A 17358-nucleotide genomic window follows, 5' to 3' on the forward strand; every position below is an offset into this window, starting at 1 on the left:
GCATGGTTCTAGGGCTCAGGTCCTCCGAGAGAGAGAAAGAAAGAGAGAAGGAGAGAATTAGAGAACGCACACTTAGATTTACACAGGACACCGAATAGGACAGGAGAAGTACTCCAGATAAACAAACTGACCCTAGCCCCCCGACACATAAACTACTGCAGCATAAATACTGGAGGCTGAGACAGGAGGGGTCAGGAGACACTGTGGCCCCATCCGAGGACACCCCCGGACAGGGCCAAACAGGAAGGATATAACCCCACCCACTATTGGAATGAATGAATTAGTTATTGTCTTATCGCTGCTCATATTTACTTTTTTTGTGTGTTTATTTAGGAACAAAGAGACAGTTTCTTGATGAGTTTAGCCCAGACTCTTTTAGGAAAGCACAGGAGCTGTCACGACTCCGACCGAAGGTGGCTCCCCTTCCCGTTCGGGTGGCGCTTGGCGGTCGTCGTCGCCGGCCTACTAGCTGCCACTGATTATTTCCTCCCCCTCCTTATGTGTTTATTGAGTGCACCTGTTTTGAGTTGGGTATAATTAGTGAGGCTTTATTAGTCAGCCGGCCCGCCTGGTTCCTTGTGCGGGATTAATTATTGTGACTTTCTGTTTTGTGTAAACTTGTGTGCACGTCTATGGGTTACGTGTTTTCCCATTTTGTGGGTTTTGCTGGACAGTTTAAGTCCCCCTGTTTGGGGCGTTTGTTGTATTATACGCCCTGGGTTGGCTTATATTCACCGTTTATTGTGCATTAAAGTAGCACTCCCCTGAACTCTCTGCTTCCTGCGCCTGACTTCTCACCCATCACACTCAGAACGTTACAGGAGCTCTCTCTCTCACACACACACACACACACACACACACACACGCACACGCACACGCACACGCACACGCACACGCACACGCACACGCACACGCACACGCACACGCACAGGCACAGGCACAGGCACAAGCACACACACACACACACACACACACACACACACACACACACACACACACACACACACACACACACACACACACACACACACACACACACACACACACACACACACACACACACACACACACACACACACACACACACACAGTCTATTGTGAAATGCAGCATGGGCAATCAAATGGAGAACTTTCAGCAGTAGTATCAGCTGAGGTTAAAATATCCTCTGCATAGCCTGGAAACTGATGGCTGTACAGAATTAATCTCTTGAGAAAATGAGATGATGAAAGCATGAGATTGGCTTGAGCAGTGTGGGAGAGAGGCTAATGTTCCTTGCCTGTCAACAGTTGTCATAGCATCAGGATGTCAGCGATAATTATGGTGCCTTCATTTCCCCCTCTTTTCTATTCTCTTTCTTTGTAGGACATACAAGTATATCACAGCTTTATTGCACCTGACACCTGACAAAATATAATATCAATTCTATAGGCTTTAGGCATGTTTGTCATTATGCACTGAGTGTACAAAACATTTAAGAACACCCCTCCCCCTCCCCTTTTGCCCTCAAAAGAGCCTTCATTTTGCCGGGGCATATACTTTAAGTGTCGAAAGTGTTCCTCAGGGATGCTGGCCCATGTTGACTCCAATGCTTCCCACAGTTGTGTCAAGTTGGCTGGATGTCCTTGGGTGGTGGACCATTCTTGATACACATGCGAAACGGTTGAGCGTGAAAAACCTAGCAGTGTTGCAGTTCTTGACACAAACCTGTGCCCCTGAAACCTACTACCATACCCCGTTCAAAGGCACGTAAGTATTTTGTCTTGACCAGTGACCCTCTGAATGGCACATATACACAATCCATGTCTCAATTGTCTCAAGGCTTAAAAATCCTTCTAAAACCTGTCTCCTCCCCTTCATTTACACTGATTGAAGTGGATTTAACAAGTGACATCAATAAGGGATCATAGCTTTCACTTGGATTCACCTGTTCAGTCTATGTCATGGAAAGAGCAGTGTTCATAGTGTTTTGTACACTTAGTGTACATGCTGGTTTTAAGTGTATATTTGCTCTAGAGATGCTATTAACCATCCATGGTTCCTCCTGAGACAACATTGAGTTATTTATCTGGGCAGCAACTATAGTAGCTAGCTTGCTTACCCACCTTGCATTGTCCCTGCGTCCCAACAGAGTGCTTTCACTGAATTCTCACAGTCTATCCACTGTAACACGTCTACTTCGGTGTTCAACAGGAGAACTTGGTGGATCAAATACAAAGTGGATAGATTTATGAGGTTGTGACATCGATACGAATGTCTTAATGAAAAAGCTTCTTATCCCTGGATGTTGTCCTTCATCTGACTTGATCTGAGACACCTATTTCAGAGACAAACTGTCAAGCCAATCCTTCATAGTAAGTTCTTTGAAGATATTTTTTTAATGAGATCATTTTACTGTACTGTATGGCCTAATCTGCATCCCTCATTTTGCAGATAAAAGATGCATGGTTACAGGAGGTGTATATAATGGCTTAAGTACATGTATCGTTCTTTGACTAATATTTCATGGGGTAGAGTACTGTAGAGTACTGTAGGCTTTACATAATTTTTGATACAGATGGACTGTTTTCCAGCAATGGATTTAGGTATACTGTAGTCTCAGGGTTCTTATTGGAAAACAAAGAATAAATTGCTTGTTATTTCAATTTCACTAACGGAAGTATTTACTCACATTTGTGGAATAAGGGCAAGGGATTCCACAGGGACAGTTTACTTGACTACAGACTGGTCCCACTGGGTGGACTACTAATTACTAATGAGCCTGTTGTGGAACTATCTTAAAAGACACAACATGTTTTTTACTACACAATTCAAGTGTGAGTCTGTCTAGCCCGTCTTTCTAGCCTGTCTGTCTAGTCTGTCTATCTAGCCTGTCTATCTAGCCTGCCTGTCTAGCCTTTCTACCTAGCCCGTCTATCTACATTTACATTACATTTAAGTCATTTAGCAGACGCTCTTATCCAGAGCGACTTACAAATTGGTGCATTCACCTTATGACATCCAGTGGGACAGTCACTTAACAATAGTGCATCTAAAACTTAGGGGGGTGGGGTGAGAGGGATTACTTAACCTATCCTAGGTATTCCTTAAAGAGGTGGGGTTTCAGGTGTCTCCGGAAGGTGGTGATTGACTCCGCTGTCCTGGCGTCGTGAGGGAGTTTGTTCCACCATTGGGGGGCCAGGGCAGCGAACAGTTTTGACTGGGCTGAGCGGGAGCTGTACTTCCTCAGTGGTAGGGAGGCGAGCAGGCCAGAGGTGGATGAACGCAGTGCCCTTGTTTGGGTGTAGGGCCTGATCAGAGCCTGGAGGTACTGAGGTGCCGTTCCCCTCACAGCTCCGTAGGCAAGCACCATGGTCTTGTAGCGGATGCGAGCTTCAACTGGAAGCCAGTGGAGAGAACGGAGGAGCGGGGTGACGTGAGAGAACTTGGGAAGGTTGAACACCAGACGGGCTGCGGCGTTCTGGATGAGTTGAAGGGGTTTAATGGCACAGGCAGGGAGCCCAGCCAACAGCGAGTTGCAGTAATCCAGACGGGAGATGACAAGTGCCTGGATCAGGACCTGCGCCGCTTCCTGTGTGAGGCAGGGTCGTACTCTGCGGATGTTGTAGAGCATGAACCTACAGGAACGGGCCACCGCCTTGATGTTAGTTGAGAACGACAGGGTGTTGTCCAGGATCACGCCAAGGTTCTTGGCGCTCTGGGAGGAGGACACAATGGAGTTGTCGACCGTGATGGCGAGATCATGGAACGGGCAGTCCTTCCCGGGAGGAAGAGCAGCTCCGTCTTGCCGAGGTTCAGCTTGAGGTGGTGATCCGTCATCCACACTGATATGTCTGCCAGACATGCAGAGATGCGATTCGCCACCTGGTCATCAGAAGGGGGAAAGGAGAAGATTAATTGTGTGTCGTCTGCATAGCAATGATAAGAGAGACCATGTGAGGTTATGACAGAGCCAAGTGACTTGGTGTATAGCGAGAATAGGAGAGGGCCAAGAACAGAGCCCTGGGGGACACCAGTGGTGAGAGCGCGTGGTGAGGAGACAGATTCTCGCCACGCCACCTGGTAGGAGCGACCTGTCAGGTAGGACGCAATCCAAGCGTGGGCCGCGCCGGAGATGCCCAACTCGGAGAGGGTGGAGAGGAGGATCTGATGGTTCACAGTATCGAAGGCAGCCGATAGATCTAGAAGGATGAGAGCAGAGGAGAGAGAGTTAGCTTTAGCAGTGCGGAGCGCCTCCGTGATACAGAGGAGAGCAGTCTCAGTTGAATGACTAGTCTTGAAACCTGACTGATTTGGATCAAGAAGGTCATTCAGAGAGAGATAGCGGGAGAGCTGGCCAAGGACGGCACGTTCAAGAGTTTTGGAGAGAAAAGAAAGAAGGGATACTGGTCTGTAATTGTTGACATCGGAGGGATCGAGTGTAGGTTTTTTCAGAAGGGGTGCAACTCTCGCTCTCTTGAAGACGGAAGGGACGTAGCCAACGGTCAGGGATGAGTTGATGAGCGAGGTGAGGTAAGGGAGAAGGTCTCCGGAAATGGTCTGGAGAAGAGAGGAGGGGATAGGGTCAAGCGGGCAGGTTGTTGGGCGGCCGGCCGTCACAAGACGCGAGATTTCATCTGGAGAGAGAGGGGAGAAAGAGGTCAGAGCACAGGGTAGGGCAGTGTGAGCAGAACCAGCGGTGTCGTTTGACTTAGCAAACGAGGATCGGATGTCGTCGACCTTCTTTTCAAAATGGTTGACGAAGTCATCTGCAGAGAGGGAGGAGGGGGAGGGGGCGGAGGATTCAGGAGGGAGGAGAAGGTGGCAAAGAGCTTCCTAGGGTTAGAGGCAGATGCTTGGAATTTAGCGTGGTAGAAAGTGGCTTTAGCAGCAGAGACAGAGGAGGAAAATGTAGAGAGGAGGGAGTGAAAGGATGCCAGGTCCGCAGGGAGGCGAGTTTTCCTCCATTTCCGCTCGGCTGCCCGGAGCCCTGTTCTGTGAGCTCGCAATGAGTCATCGAGCCACGGAGCGGGAGGGGAGGACCGAGCCGGCCTGGAGGATAGGGGACATAGAGAGTCAAGGGATGCAGAGAGGGAGGAGAGGAGGGTTGAGGAGGCAGAATCAGGAGATAGGTGGGAGAAGGTTTGAGCGGAGGGAAGAGATGATAGGATGGAAGAGGAGAGAGTAGCGGGGGAGAGAGAGCGAAGGTTGGGACGGCGCGATACCATCCGAGTAGGGGCAGTGTGGGAGGTGTTGGATGAGAGCGAGAGGGAAAAGGATACAAGGCAGTGGTCGGAGACTTGGAGGGGAGTTGCAGTGAGGTTAGTGGAAGAACAGCATCTAGTAAAGATGAGGTCGAGCGTATTGCCTGCCTTGTGAGTAGGGGGAAGGTGAGAGGGTGAGGTCAAAAGAGGAGAGGAGTGGAAAGAAGGAGGCAGAGAGGAAAGAGTCAAAGGTAGACGTGGGGAGGTTAAAGTCGCCCAGAACTGTGAGAGGTGAGCCGTCCTCAGGAAAGGAGCTTATCAAGGCATCAAGCTCATTGATGAACTCTCCGAGGGAACCTGGAGGGCGATAAATGATAAGGATGTTAAGCTTGAAAGGGCTAGTAACTGTGACAGCATGGAATTCAAAGGAGGCGATAGACAGATGGGTAAGGGGAGAAAGAGAGAATGACCACTTGGGAGAGATGAGGATCCCGGTGCCACCACCCCGCTGACCAGATGCTCTCGGGTGTGCGAGAACACGTGGGCGGACGAAGAGAGAGCAGTAGGAGTAGCAGTGTTGTCTGTGGTGATCCATGTTTCCGTCAGTGCCAAGAAGTCGAGGGACTGGAGGGAGGCATAGGCTGAGATGAACTCTGCCTTGTTGACCGCAGATTGGCAGTTCCAGAGGCTACCGGAGACCTGGAACTCCACGTGGGTCGTGCGCGCTGGGACCACCAGAGTAGGGTGGCCGCGGCCACGCGGTGAGGAGCGTTTGTATGGTCTGTGCAGAGAGGAGAGAACAGGGATAAACAGACACATAGTTGACAGGCTACAGAAGAGGCTACGCTAATGCAAAGGAGATTGGAATGACAAGTGGACTACACGTCTCGAATGTTCAGAAAGTTAAGCTACGTAGCAAGAATCTTATTGACTAAAATGATTAAAATGATACAGTACTGCTGAAGTAGGCCAGCTGGCAGTGGGTGCGTTGTTGACACTACACTAATCAAGTCATTCCGTTGAGTGTAATAGTTTCTGCAGTGTTGCTATTCGGGGGCTAGCAGGCTAGCTAGCAGTGTTGTTTACGTTACGTTGCGTTAAAAGAACGACAATAGATGGCTAGCGAACCTAGAAAATCGCTCTAGACTACACAATTATCTTTGATACAAAGACTGGCTATGTAGCTAGCTAAGTAGCTAGCTACGATCAAACAAATCAAACCGTTGTACTGTAATGAAATGAAGTGAAAATGTGATACAACCTGTGAATGCGACCGGGTAGTTGAGTTCTATACAGAAGACGTTGGCTAGCGTTGGCTAGCTGTTGGCTAGCTAGCAGAGTCACCTACGTTAAGGACGACAAATAGCTGGCTAGCTAACCTCGGTAAATTAAGATAATCACTCTAAGACTACACACTCTAAACCTAAACAACACAATTATCTTGGATACGATGATACGATGATACGAAGACAGCAAAGACAGCTATGTAGGTAGCTAACACTAAACTAATCAAGTCGTTCAGTTGAGTGTAAAAGTTTCTCAGTGCAGCTAATCAGTGGACGTTAGCTAGCTGGCTAGTGAAGACTACGTTAGGACGGCGAAATACGATAATTACGCAATTATCTTTGATACAAAGACGGCTATGTAGCTAGCTGAGAAGAAATTGCTAAGATAAGACAAATCAAACCGTTGTGATATAATGAAATATAATGAAAAAGTTATACTACCCGTTGGAGCGACGTGCAGATGCGACCACTCGCTCCAACCGGAACCGGAACTCATGTCTGTCTACCCTGTCTGTCTAGCCTATTTGTCTATTCTGTCTGTCTAGCCTATCTGTCTAGCTTGTCTATCTAGCCTGTCTATCTAGCCTGTCTGTCTAGACTGTCTGTCTATCTAGCCTGTCTATCTAGCTTGTCTGTCTATTCTGTCTGTCTAGCCTATCTGTCTAGCTTGTCTGTCTAGGCTATTTGTCTATCTAGCCTATCTGTCTAGCTTGTCTATCTAGCCCATCTATCTAGCCTGTCTGTCTAGCCTGTCTGTCTAGCCTGTCTGTCTAGACTGTCTGTCTATCTAGCCTGTCTATCTAGCTTGTCTGTCTATTCTGTCTGTCTAGCCTATCTGTCTAGCTTGTCTGTCTAGCCTATCTATTAGCCTGCCTGTCTAGCCTATCTGTCTAGCTTGTCTATCTAGCCCATCTATCTAGCCTGTCTGTCTAGCCTGTCTGTCTAGCCTGTCTGTCTAGCCTGTCTGTCTAGCCTATCTGTCTGCCTTGTATATCTAGCCTATCTATCTAGCCTATCTGTCTAGCCTGTCTGTCTAGACTATCTGCATAGCTTGTCTATCTAGCCCGTCTATCTAGCCTATCTGTCTAGCCTGTCTGTCTAGCCTATCTGTCTAGCCTGTCTGTCAAGCCTATCTGTCTAGCCTGTCTGTCTAGCCTATCTGTCTAGCCTGTCTGTCTAGCCTATATGTCTAGCCTGTCTGTCAAGCCTGTCTGTCTAGTTTGTCTATCTAGCCTATCTGTCTAGCCTGTCTGTCTAGCCTGTCTGTCTAGCCTGTCTGTCTAGCCTATTTGTCTAGAGTATCTACCACAGTTGGTCAGTCAGTCAGTCTGTCAGTCAGTATGTCATTGATGCAATGGTAAAGACTGTTCATGTGCACTTTCAGTATGTGTTTACTCAGTGCATTCTCCAAGGAACCAGGACTCAGATGCCCCCCTCCTCCTCCTCCCTCTCTTGCTCTGCGGAGCCGAGGGACATTTCATTTGTTTGTAAATCTGAAGTAGGGCTTCTCTGTTACAGGTTTATTCTTATTGATGGATTTAGCTCATTTGGCCTTGAAGAAAATATGAATAATGTTAAATGTGACTATACCGTTGTGGATAAATTGTAGTAAGAATAATAATAATAAAGCCTATTAGATAATCATCCACATCATCACATTGGGTTTAATTGTATTGTATTACTTGAATCTAACACAAAACTAATTTTGGTTAAATAAAGTTTGATGGCTGCCTAGTGCTTCCTGCTTGTTTAAATCCAGGATGCAATTTGAATACCAGTCTATTTAATTTGGGGTTCAATTGTGTCTTGGTTCACTCGTTAGGGTCAGATTGGGATCTCTGCTAAAGCACCATGGTTCTGTTTTGAATGTATCCAAACTAGCCAAACAAAACAAAATGCTCAAAGTATTTACATATTCCACAGGCTGATTTTTGCATTGTTTTTCTGTTTTCATTCTGTAAGCTGACTGCTCCGGTGGGAACCATGTGTTTTGTGTCACTTGGTCCAAGAGAGACTCTGTAATTGTTGTGGATGGCTCAGACAGAGTATAGCCTACCTGTCACGCTAATCCAACAGCGCCATCTCCATGACCAATTATGAAGCACCGACCAACAGTAGCCCACTGGCTAGACCAGGGTTTCTGAAACTATAGGCCCTGGTGGACCCTGGGCATGTGAGAGGTGGGTTGCAGTTATGAGAATCTATCATCACACAGTATTTTCTTCTTAATTTGGGTCTTTGGATGACGATTTGGGTCATGGGAGGATGGTCAATTACTCATTTAGAAAAGGTTTAAGAAACACTAGACTACTGTGCTAGACTATAGCATCACATTTGTGGCTTTGCCATAAAGTCCTGACAGATAATGAACTGTTTAGAAAATAGGGCTGTGAATTGACAGGGACCTCACGGCACTAAATAATCACAATATTTTGGTTCCGATACACTATGTATTGCAATTCGATACTGTCATTTTATTACAGCATATCACCCTGTTTTCCACTGCTGGCTTGCTTCTGAAGCTAAGCAGGGTTGGTCCTGGTTGGTCCCTAGATGGGAGACCAGCGGCTGCTGGAAGTGGTGTTGGAGGTCCAGTAGGAGGCACTCTTTCCTCTGGTTTAAAAAAAATGCCCCATGGCAGTGATTGGGGACATTGCCCTGTGTAGTGTGCTGTCTTTTGGATGGGATGTTAAACGTGTATCCTGACTCTCTGTGGTCACTAAAGATCCCATTGTACTTACACTTACAGTATCGTAAGAGTGTCCTGGCTAAATTCCCAATCTGGCCCTCGTACCATCACCGTCACCTAATTACACAGAGAGCCATGAGAAAACAAGTTTTCATCAGTCATGGAAATAAAGTGCTGTTAACAAATTTGCTCCCAATTTAAAAAGAAGATGAAGGTGAAAAAACTATAAAGGAAAAATACTGGAGTTTTGGTACAGGTACAGCTAAACCAAAACTCAAAAATAATATCCCGAAATGTAACTGTATCAATTCCCCCCCCCATTACTAATAGAAAAGGCCTGTATTTTAGAATCTACCCACATGTACTTTTGACGTTCTACATACAGTGTATGTACATTGCCCAGCTACAGTACTCTTAATGAGTTGTTAGATAATCCAGTAGCTGTGTGTGACTGTTGTTTCTCCTCCGGGGAGGATGTTTACATCAGTCTGTATGGAGTGTCAACAGACGTGAATGTGAGGCTGGCTAGGAACTCTGTCATAGTGGAGACAACCTACATTTCCATGGCCAACCAAAGCTCAGTCTCCATAGTGAACAGGAGTGATACTATAGTCCACTATCAGTGGAAGAGATGTGCCACTGAACAGGAGGAGGAGCAGCAGAAGCTAAGGTGGGATGTCCGTTCATGTTCATCTCCATGATGTACATCCCAATGTAAACGTGATCAACACATCAACATACATTGATTTACTGTAAAACAAACATCTAAAGTGACCCTTAGCTAATGGATCATCAGAAAAGCTTGATGGTCGGTCCAGATCAACGCCTTTGTATGTAGCCTGTTTAGATGCTCCTCTGTCTTCATCCCCTACTCACTCTCTCTCGCTGTGGATCTCTCTGCTCTGCAGTGAATCTAGGTTCTGTTCCGAGCTGCAGCGGGAAGAGGAGGATGAGATGGATCAGTTCCTGACAGAGTGTGACGCAGACCCCACTCCGCCTGTCCATGCTCTCACGCACCTTCCAAGACCGACGCAGGCAGCTGAAGGAGAAACGGCTGTCCTTCTCAGACAACTACATCATAGTGGAACCTCTGGTGTGCTATGTAGAGACGGGATGGAGGGAGGATGGGGGCATTTTACTGTGAGCTGATAGCAAATGTTCTCTTATAGGGAGTCCAATGGTTTATGGTACAGTAGCTTTGGTGCCCATGCCCATTGATCAACAGTCTAAACAAACGTAATGTGTTTGTCTTAGCTTATGGTCTAATGCAGGCTACGCTACAGTACACAGTATCACCAAGGCTGAATTACATGATACCTAATCCCCCTCTGGGATTATAGACTTTACTCAGTATGTGAGTCACAAAGTGCATGCAAAGTGCATTTAAGGGATAGTTTTCTCACATGCCATCATGTTTTTTTACACAGCAGTAGCTAGGCCAACTTGCATACCAAAATCCTCCCATAGTATCCTCATGCTTATTTGGTTTGCCCTGTAATCCCTAAGGAAACTTTAATAACTAATTTCAGGGATGCACTTTATCGCATTATACCCTGTACCAGCATTCTGTACCAACCCCTATATCTCAGTGTGGTGTCTGCAGTGGTTGGGCGTAGGCCTTTGTTTTCCCGTTGCCTGGTTCACACCTCCAGCCTCTGGTGACAGTGACACATCTGTCTCCGTGGAGTACTCAGCTGTGGTAGAAGACAAACTTTAGCACTTTGATGAAATAACTCCAACCTTTAAAAACACATTTAAAACTCTCTCTGCATATCATTTTGCCATGCAGCTAGCAGTGAGGCACTGCTCCACAGCAGCTATAAAAGTCCCCTGGATATTCCTATATTCAATTTCATATTTTTCATCCCAATTTGTGTTGAATTCTTTTATGTGGCAGTGTGTGTGAGCACTTATGAGTAGCCATATGTTCAGTATTCACAAACACAGAGGGAGACTGTCCTTGCTGAGTCAGAGGCGAGGCCACTTGGATCAGTTCAGCCTCTAACCTGAGCTCACCTGCTGTCTCGGAGTCTGACCGTTGGACTGAGATGCCCCTGGGGAGACAGCCACTCATTCTCTCATCCATCCTGACACCCAACTCTCCCCAGGCATTTGTTAAGCACACTATGTCCTCAGGGAAGTCTCGCCAACATTTGCCCTTGATGTCTCACTCTCCTGTCTGGTCATGTGGTTTTGTGTCAGAGAGTTGGAAAGGAAGAGTGGAAAACAAACACAGACACCCTCCAAATAAAGCCAAGCCTCCCAAAGACAAACTCTGCACCCAAGTATTCTGTATAGCACCTTGAAGAGGTGTGCTCTGTCAGCACAGAGTGAGGCCAGAACCCCACTGTTACCCTAAGGCAAACTTGTCCTTCTGCTCTCCAGAGGTCTGCTGATTACGATTACATTAGTGTCTTTCTAAGTACTACATTAACACCCAGCTGCTTTTCTTTTCCACTGAATGACTTGATCTATTTGATAAAGACACTATCATTTGGACAGAAGCTTTATCTTTCAGCAGACATAAGTTGTCTTTGATGATAAAGAATAATACTTGGATTAGGGGAGTATTATAATTGGATTGGGACAACAGTTCAAAGGACACAATCAACAGCCTAATCAACTCTATGTAAAGGACAGTTGTCGAGTTGCATGAGGCAAATGGTGGTCACACCAGAAACACACTGGTTTTCTGATCCACGCCCCTACCTATTTTAAAGGTATCTGTGACCAAAAATGCATATCTGTGTCCCTAGTCATGTGAAATCCATAGATTAGGGTCTAATTTATTTATTCCAATTGACTGATTTTCTCATATGAACTGTAACTCAGTAAAATCTTTGAAATTGTTGCATGTCGCATTTATATTTTTATTTTTTATTTATATTTTTTATTTATATTTTTTATATTTTTATTCAGTGTATAAACCAAGCTCCTGGATGCTGATTGGCTGAAAGCCATGGTATATCAGACAATATACCACAGATATGACGGAAAACTATATTTATGTTGGTAACCGGTTTATAATAGCAATAAGGCACCTTGCAGGTTTGTGGTATATGGCCAATATACCATACCTCAGGCCTTATTGCTGAAGTAGTGTATATCACCAGCATTATATCATTGAGCTACTCTACACTTGACAAATTAAAAATATACAACATCTTACTTACATGACAAAGACAAGCTATGCCAGTTTCTACACCAGCAGGATATCAGTAATCATGTTTGATACTGTAAGAGGCATAGTGTTTAAGGTAGCCTTTCTGTTGCCTGCAGGAGGAGGACATTTGGCCAAACACCACCTCAGATGTCAACATCATTTTCAAACCACAGGAAGCCAAGATCTATTAGCAGATGGTCTACTTTGACATTACAGGTGAAGAGTTTGATCAAATTTGATCAGATTTTGGTAGAGAATGCTCAGGGATTGACTACTTGCTGAAGCAATAACAGTGACTAATAATGTAGAATCCAATTCTAAAGAGGTCACACGCAGAAAGTGTGATGAACAGCAATGAAATGAAACTTTGATGAGAAAGCCTCTTAGATTTCTATCCTCTCATACTAAAAGAGAAGTTGTTGGTTGTTTTGCATTTGGTATCCATCTGTATTTCCACTTCCGGAGGTTAGATTTCCATTAATTTCCATGTCTGACAGGGTTTAATGGGCATGTGGTGACCTCAATAACACATCATTGACAGTAGATTTTTTCCCCTTATGGCAGTGTACAGTGTGTGTATGATTTTTTTATCTACACACCAGTGAGTGGCAGATGTGCTTGATTCATGCTCATCTGTTTGCACATTCAGTGTGTTTATTTAATGCGTCTTTGTGTTCTCTGTGCTCTTCATCATCTAGGCCGTGAGTCTCGCCTACCTCTATGAATAAAGGGGGAGGGCGTAGGCCCCAAATTGCAATTCAAATTTGCCTTCCTTGACATGGGTAACATCTTTATTGCCTCCAAGCACAGCTATGAGACACTTAACCTTAGTTACACAAACAGCTAAGGCCAAAAACACTAAAAAATCGACACTTAAATACACTGAATAAGAATGACAGTGTTCTGCTATATACCGTGGATCCAGTTGTTCAGCTCACCACAACTGGGACTCATAACATACAGAGTCTCAGCTGTTATAAAGATGTAATACAAGAGCAGCTGTGAGAGGATCTCCTGTAATAAGACGTGGCTCACATCAAAATAAATGACACTACTGCTGCCGCTAGTCAGCAGATGCTTAATCATTGAATAATTGAAGTATAATTGTGATAACTGTTAGTCCTACAATAGAACAGCACCTGGCAGGCACTGTTTGAATTCACTGCTAGGTGAATTATTTAAAGTCTGCCTGCCCAGTCAGCCCCTTTAGTTCAGAGGGCATATGTGGCAGTCTTACTGTAATAACCCAACCCCCTGTTAAGACTGTTGGGTCATGTATTGCCAGATAATGTGTTTTACAGAATCTATCTTTTCAGTGGCAGCAAACAACTGTAGATAAAACCATGCAATATACACACATTTCTACTGCAGTGCACTTACAGTAGGCTAAATGGGAATTCTGATTTGATCAAATGTTGTGCATTAGATAGAAAACAAATGGTACTTGGTTAATCATTCTTACATTTACAGTAGATTTCACTACAGGTATTCTCTCCCTGGTTCTCAGGTGCTGCTTCTATCCAATAAGGGTCTCATTGAGAGCGTGGCAGGCCCCAAGGCCTCCTTTAACCTGGTTCCTCCCGGCTCAGCTTTTGTCCAGTGTTTCTCCTTTAGCCCCACTAAGAGGATGGCTCTCCCTCAATCAATCAATCAAATATATTTTTAAAGCCCTTTTTACATCAGCCGATGTCACAAAGTGGTATACAGAAACCCAGCCTGAAACCCCAAACAGCAAGCAATGCAGATGTAAGCACAGTGGCTTGGAAAAACTCCCTAGAAAGGCAGGAACCTAGGAAGAAACCTAGAGAGGAACCAGGCTCTGAGGGGTGGCCAGTCCTCTTCTGGCTGTGCCGAGTTGAGAATATAACAGAACATGGCCAAGATGTTAGATGACCAGCATAGATGACCAGCAGGGTCAAATAATAATAATATTCACAGTGGTTGTAGAGAGTACAACAGGTCAGCACCTCAGGAGTAAATGTCAGTTAGATTTTCATAGCCATCCATTCAGAGTTAGAGACAGCAGGTGCGGTAGAGAGACAGAGTTGAAAACAGCAGGTCCGGATCAAGGTAGTATGTCCGGTGAACAGATCAGGGATCCACAGCCGCAGGCAGAACAGTTGAAACTGGAGCAGCATCATGACCAGGTGGACTGGGGACAGCAAGGAGTCATCAGGCCAGGTAGTCCTGGTGCATGGTCCCAGGTCTCAGATCCTCCTGGAGGGGAGGGAGAGGGAGAGAGAGGGAGAATTAGAGGGATCATACTTAAATTAACGCAAGACACCGGATAAGGCAGGAGAAATACTCCAGATATAACAGACTGACCCTAGCCCCCCCGACACATAAACTATTGCAGCATAAATACTGGAGGCTGAGACAGGAGGGATCGGAAGACACAGTGGCCCCGTCTGACGATACCCCGGACAGGGCCAACCAGGCAGGATTAAGGGATTTTTTCAAACCACCAATTTACTACCCTGAGACAAGGCTGAGTATAGCCCATGAAGATCTCCCCCACGGCACGAACCCAAGGGGGGCACCAAACCCGGACAGGAAGATCACGTCAGTGACAACCCACTCAAGTGACGCATCCCTCCCTGGGGCCTGTCACACTCTGGAGGTCTGCTTCTCCTCCAGCACCCTGGGGGTCTTCACTGAGGAGTTACTCTTCACCGTGGGGGATACCCTCCCTCACCCCATCACCTCGCTCATCCATCTCAGCACAATCCTTTACCTCTCCATCATTGTCTTATTAGGGTCAGTACAGTATATCCCCACCTTGGTAGATAAAACATTGGTGGGCATGTCCAGACACATCTATCACCCCAAACCCCAGCAGCTAGACTTTTCTCAAATGTAAATGTAGCAATGTAGAAAACTCATGACCTACATTAATCAACCGAATGCTTCATCTCCTGAATTCTTACTCTCCCTGACTTACCCATTTGATGAACACATTTTATACTCTAGGTTTGAGTAAATTATTCCCTAAAGGTTGTGTTTAAATTGTACAAAGCAGAACAGTGGTGAAAATCCTTTTGTTTCCATAGCACACCTGCCAGTCTTGGCACCTCTCCCTGATTAAGATGTATTACTGCTGAGGAGTGCTGAGTGTAAGGATTACAGAATTACCCTTTCACACTGTCATCCAAGAAATTGACTGATCTTGTTTTGTTCTTCAGTTGTTTTATACTTGCCCAGCCCTGTGTTTTCCTTTAATTATTATGCATTGTCCAGTGACCTTCACATTTGCTAGTCAGCACAGATGTATTCTGTATTTCCTGGCACTTTTATTTATTTTAGGGGTTGTATAATGGGCCCCACGTTTCACTTCAACGTCTCGGAGCTCAACTTTGAGGATGTGTCCTTCGGTGAGTTTTTCATTCATCCTCATCAATGCTGCCTGTTACTCATCGTTAGATGCTTGTGTAAGGCTTGGCGGCAGATTTATCAAACAGTGCATACCTACTGCTTTGTGGTACTATTTACAGTATAAAGCACACACACATCAATGAGAGACAGATGCAAATAAGCAACCATTACCACAAGTCAATGAAATACGTAGCCCACAATATATAATTAGCTATGTGTATTGTCTTGCAATAATAGTCCCTTAAAAAACTGTTTTGGTGCACTTCTTGCAACATTTGCACACATTTTCTCACACTGGAGCTCTTAAAATACACACTATTCAACTATTGACTGGAACGAACTGCAAAAATCATTGAAGCTGGAGACTCATGTCTCCCTCACTAGCTTTAAGCGCCAGCTGTCAGAGCAGCTCACAGATCACTGCACCTGTACATAGCCCATCTGTAATATAGCCCATCCAACTACCTCATCCCCATACAGTATTTATTTATTTACCTTGCTCATTTCCACCTCAGTATTGCACATTCATCTTCTGCACATCAATCACTCCAGTGTTTAATTGGTATATTGTAATTACTTTGCCACCATGGCCTATTTATTGCCTTACCTCCCTCATCTAACCTCATTTGCACACACTGTAAATAGATTTTTATCTACTGTATTATTGACTGTATGTTTGTTTATTCCATGTGTAACTCTGTTGTTGTATGTGTCGAACTGCTTTGCTTTATTCTTGGCCAGGTCGAAGTTTTAAATGAGAACTTGTTCTCAACTAGCCTACTGTCACACCTTGGTCATTGTATTTTGTGTTTTCGTTATATATTTGGTCAGGCCAGGGTGTGACATGGGGTTTTGTTGTTGTATTTCGTATTGGGGTTTTTGTATTATTGGGATTGTGAATGATTAGGGGTGTGTCTAGTTATGCTTGGCTGCCTGAGGCGATTCTCAATCAGAGTCGGGTGATTCTCGTTGTCTCGGATTGGGAACCGTATTTAGGTAGCCTGAGTTTCACTTTATTTTGTGGGTGATTGTTCCAGTCTCTGTGTAGTGTTCACCAGATAGGCTGTAATAGGTTTCTCGTTCCGTTTGTTGTTTTTGTATTGGTTATTTCATGTATCGTTTCGTTTTCATTCATTAAAGATCATGAGTAACAAACACGCTGCATTTCGGTCCGACTCTCTTCCTTCAACAGACGAACGCCGTTACAGAATCACCCACCACTCACGGACCGAGCAGCGTGTAAACTGGCAGCGACAGCGACAGCTTCAGCAGCGAAAGGAGGACGTTATGGACGGTAGAGGCATGGAGTATACGACGTGGGAAGAAATTGACAGGTGGGCGGCCGACCCAGGGAGAGTGCAGGAGCCCGCCTGGGATTCCCTGGAACAATGCGAGGAGGGCTATAGGCGAATGGAGTCGAAAAGGAAAACACGGCGACGCAGAGCGAAAACCGAAAGTAACCCCCAAATATTTATTGGGGGAGGGCGCAGAGAGAGAGTGGCTGAGTCAGGGTTCAGACCTGAGCCAACTCTCCCTGTTAATCATGAAGAGCAGTTGCAGTGGGAGAGGCTGCACCACTTGGAGAATTGGACATGGGAGGTGGAATTAGACGGGAAAGGACCCTGGGCTCAGCCTGGAGAATATCGCCGTCCCAAGGAAGAAATAGA

The 17358-nt window shown here is 45.5% G+C and overlaps 1 pseudogene; it reads left to right on the top strand.

The window, feature by feature from the left end:
* Nucleotides 1–17358, top strand: part of LOC124043171 — a 92621-nt pseudogene that overhangs the window by 25142 nt on the left and 50121 nt on the right.

Source organism: Oncorhynchus gorbuscha, linkage group LG01 (genome assembly GCF_021184085.1).
Source record: "Oncorhynchus gorbuscha isolate QuinsamMale2020 ecotype Even-year linkage group LG01, OgorEven_v1.0, whole genome shotgun sequence".
NCBI classification, from domain to species: Eukaryota; Metazoa; Chordata; class Actinopteri; order Salmoniformes; family Salmonidae; genus Oncorhynchus; species Oncorhynchus gorbuscha.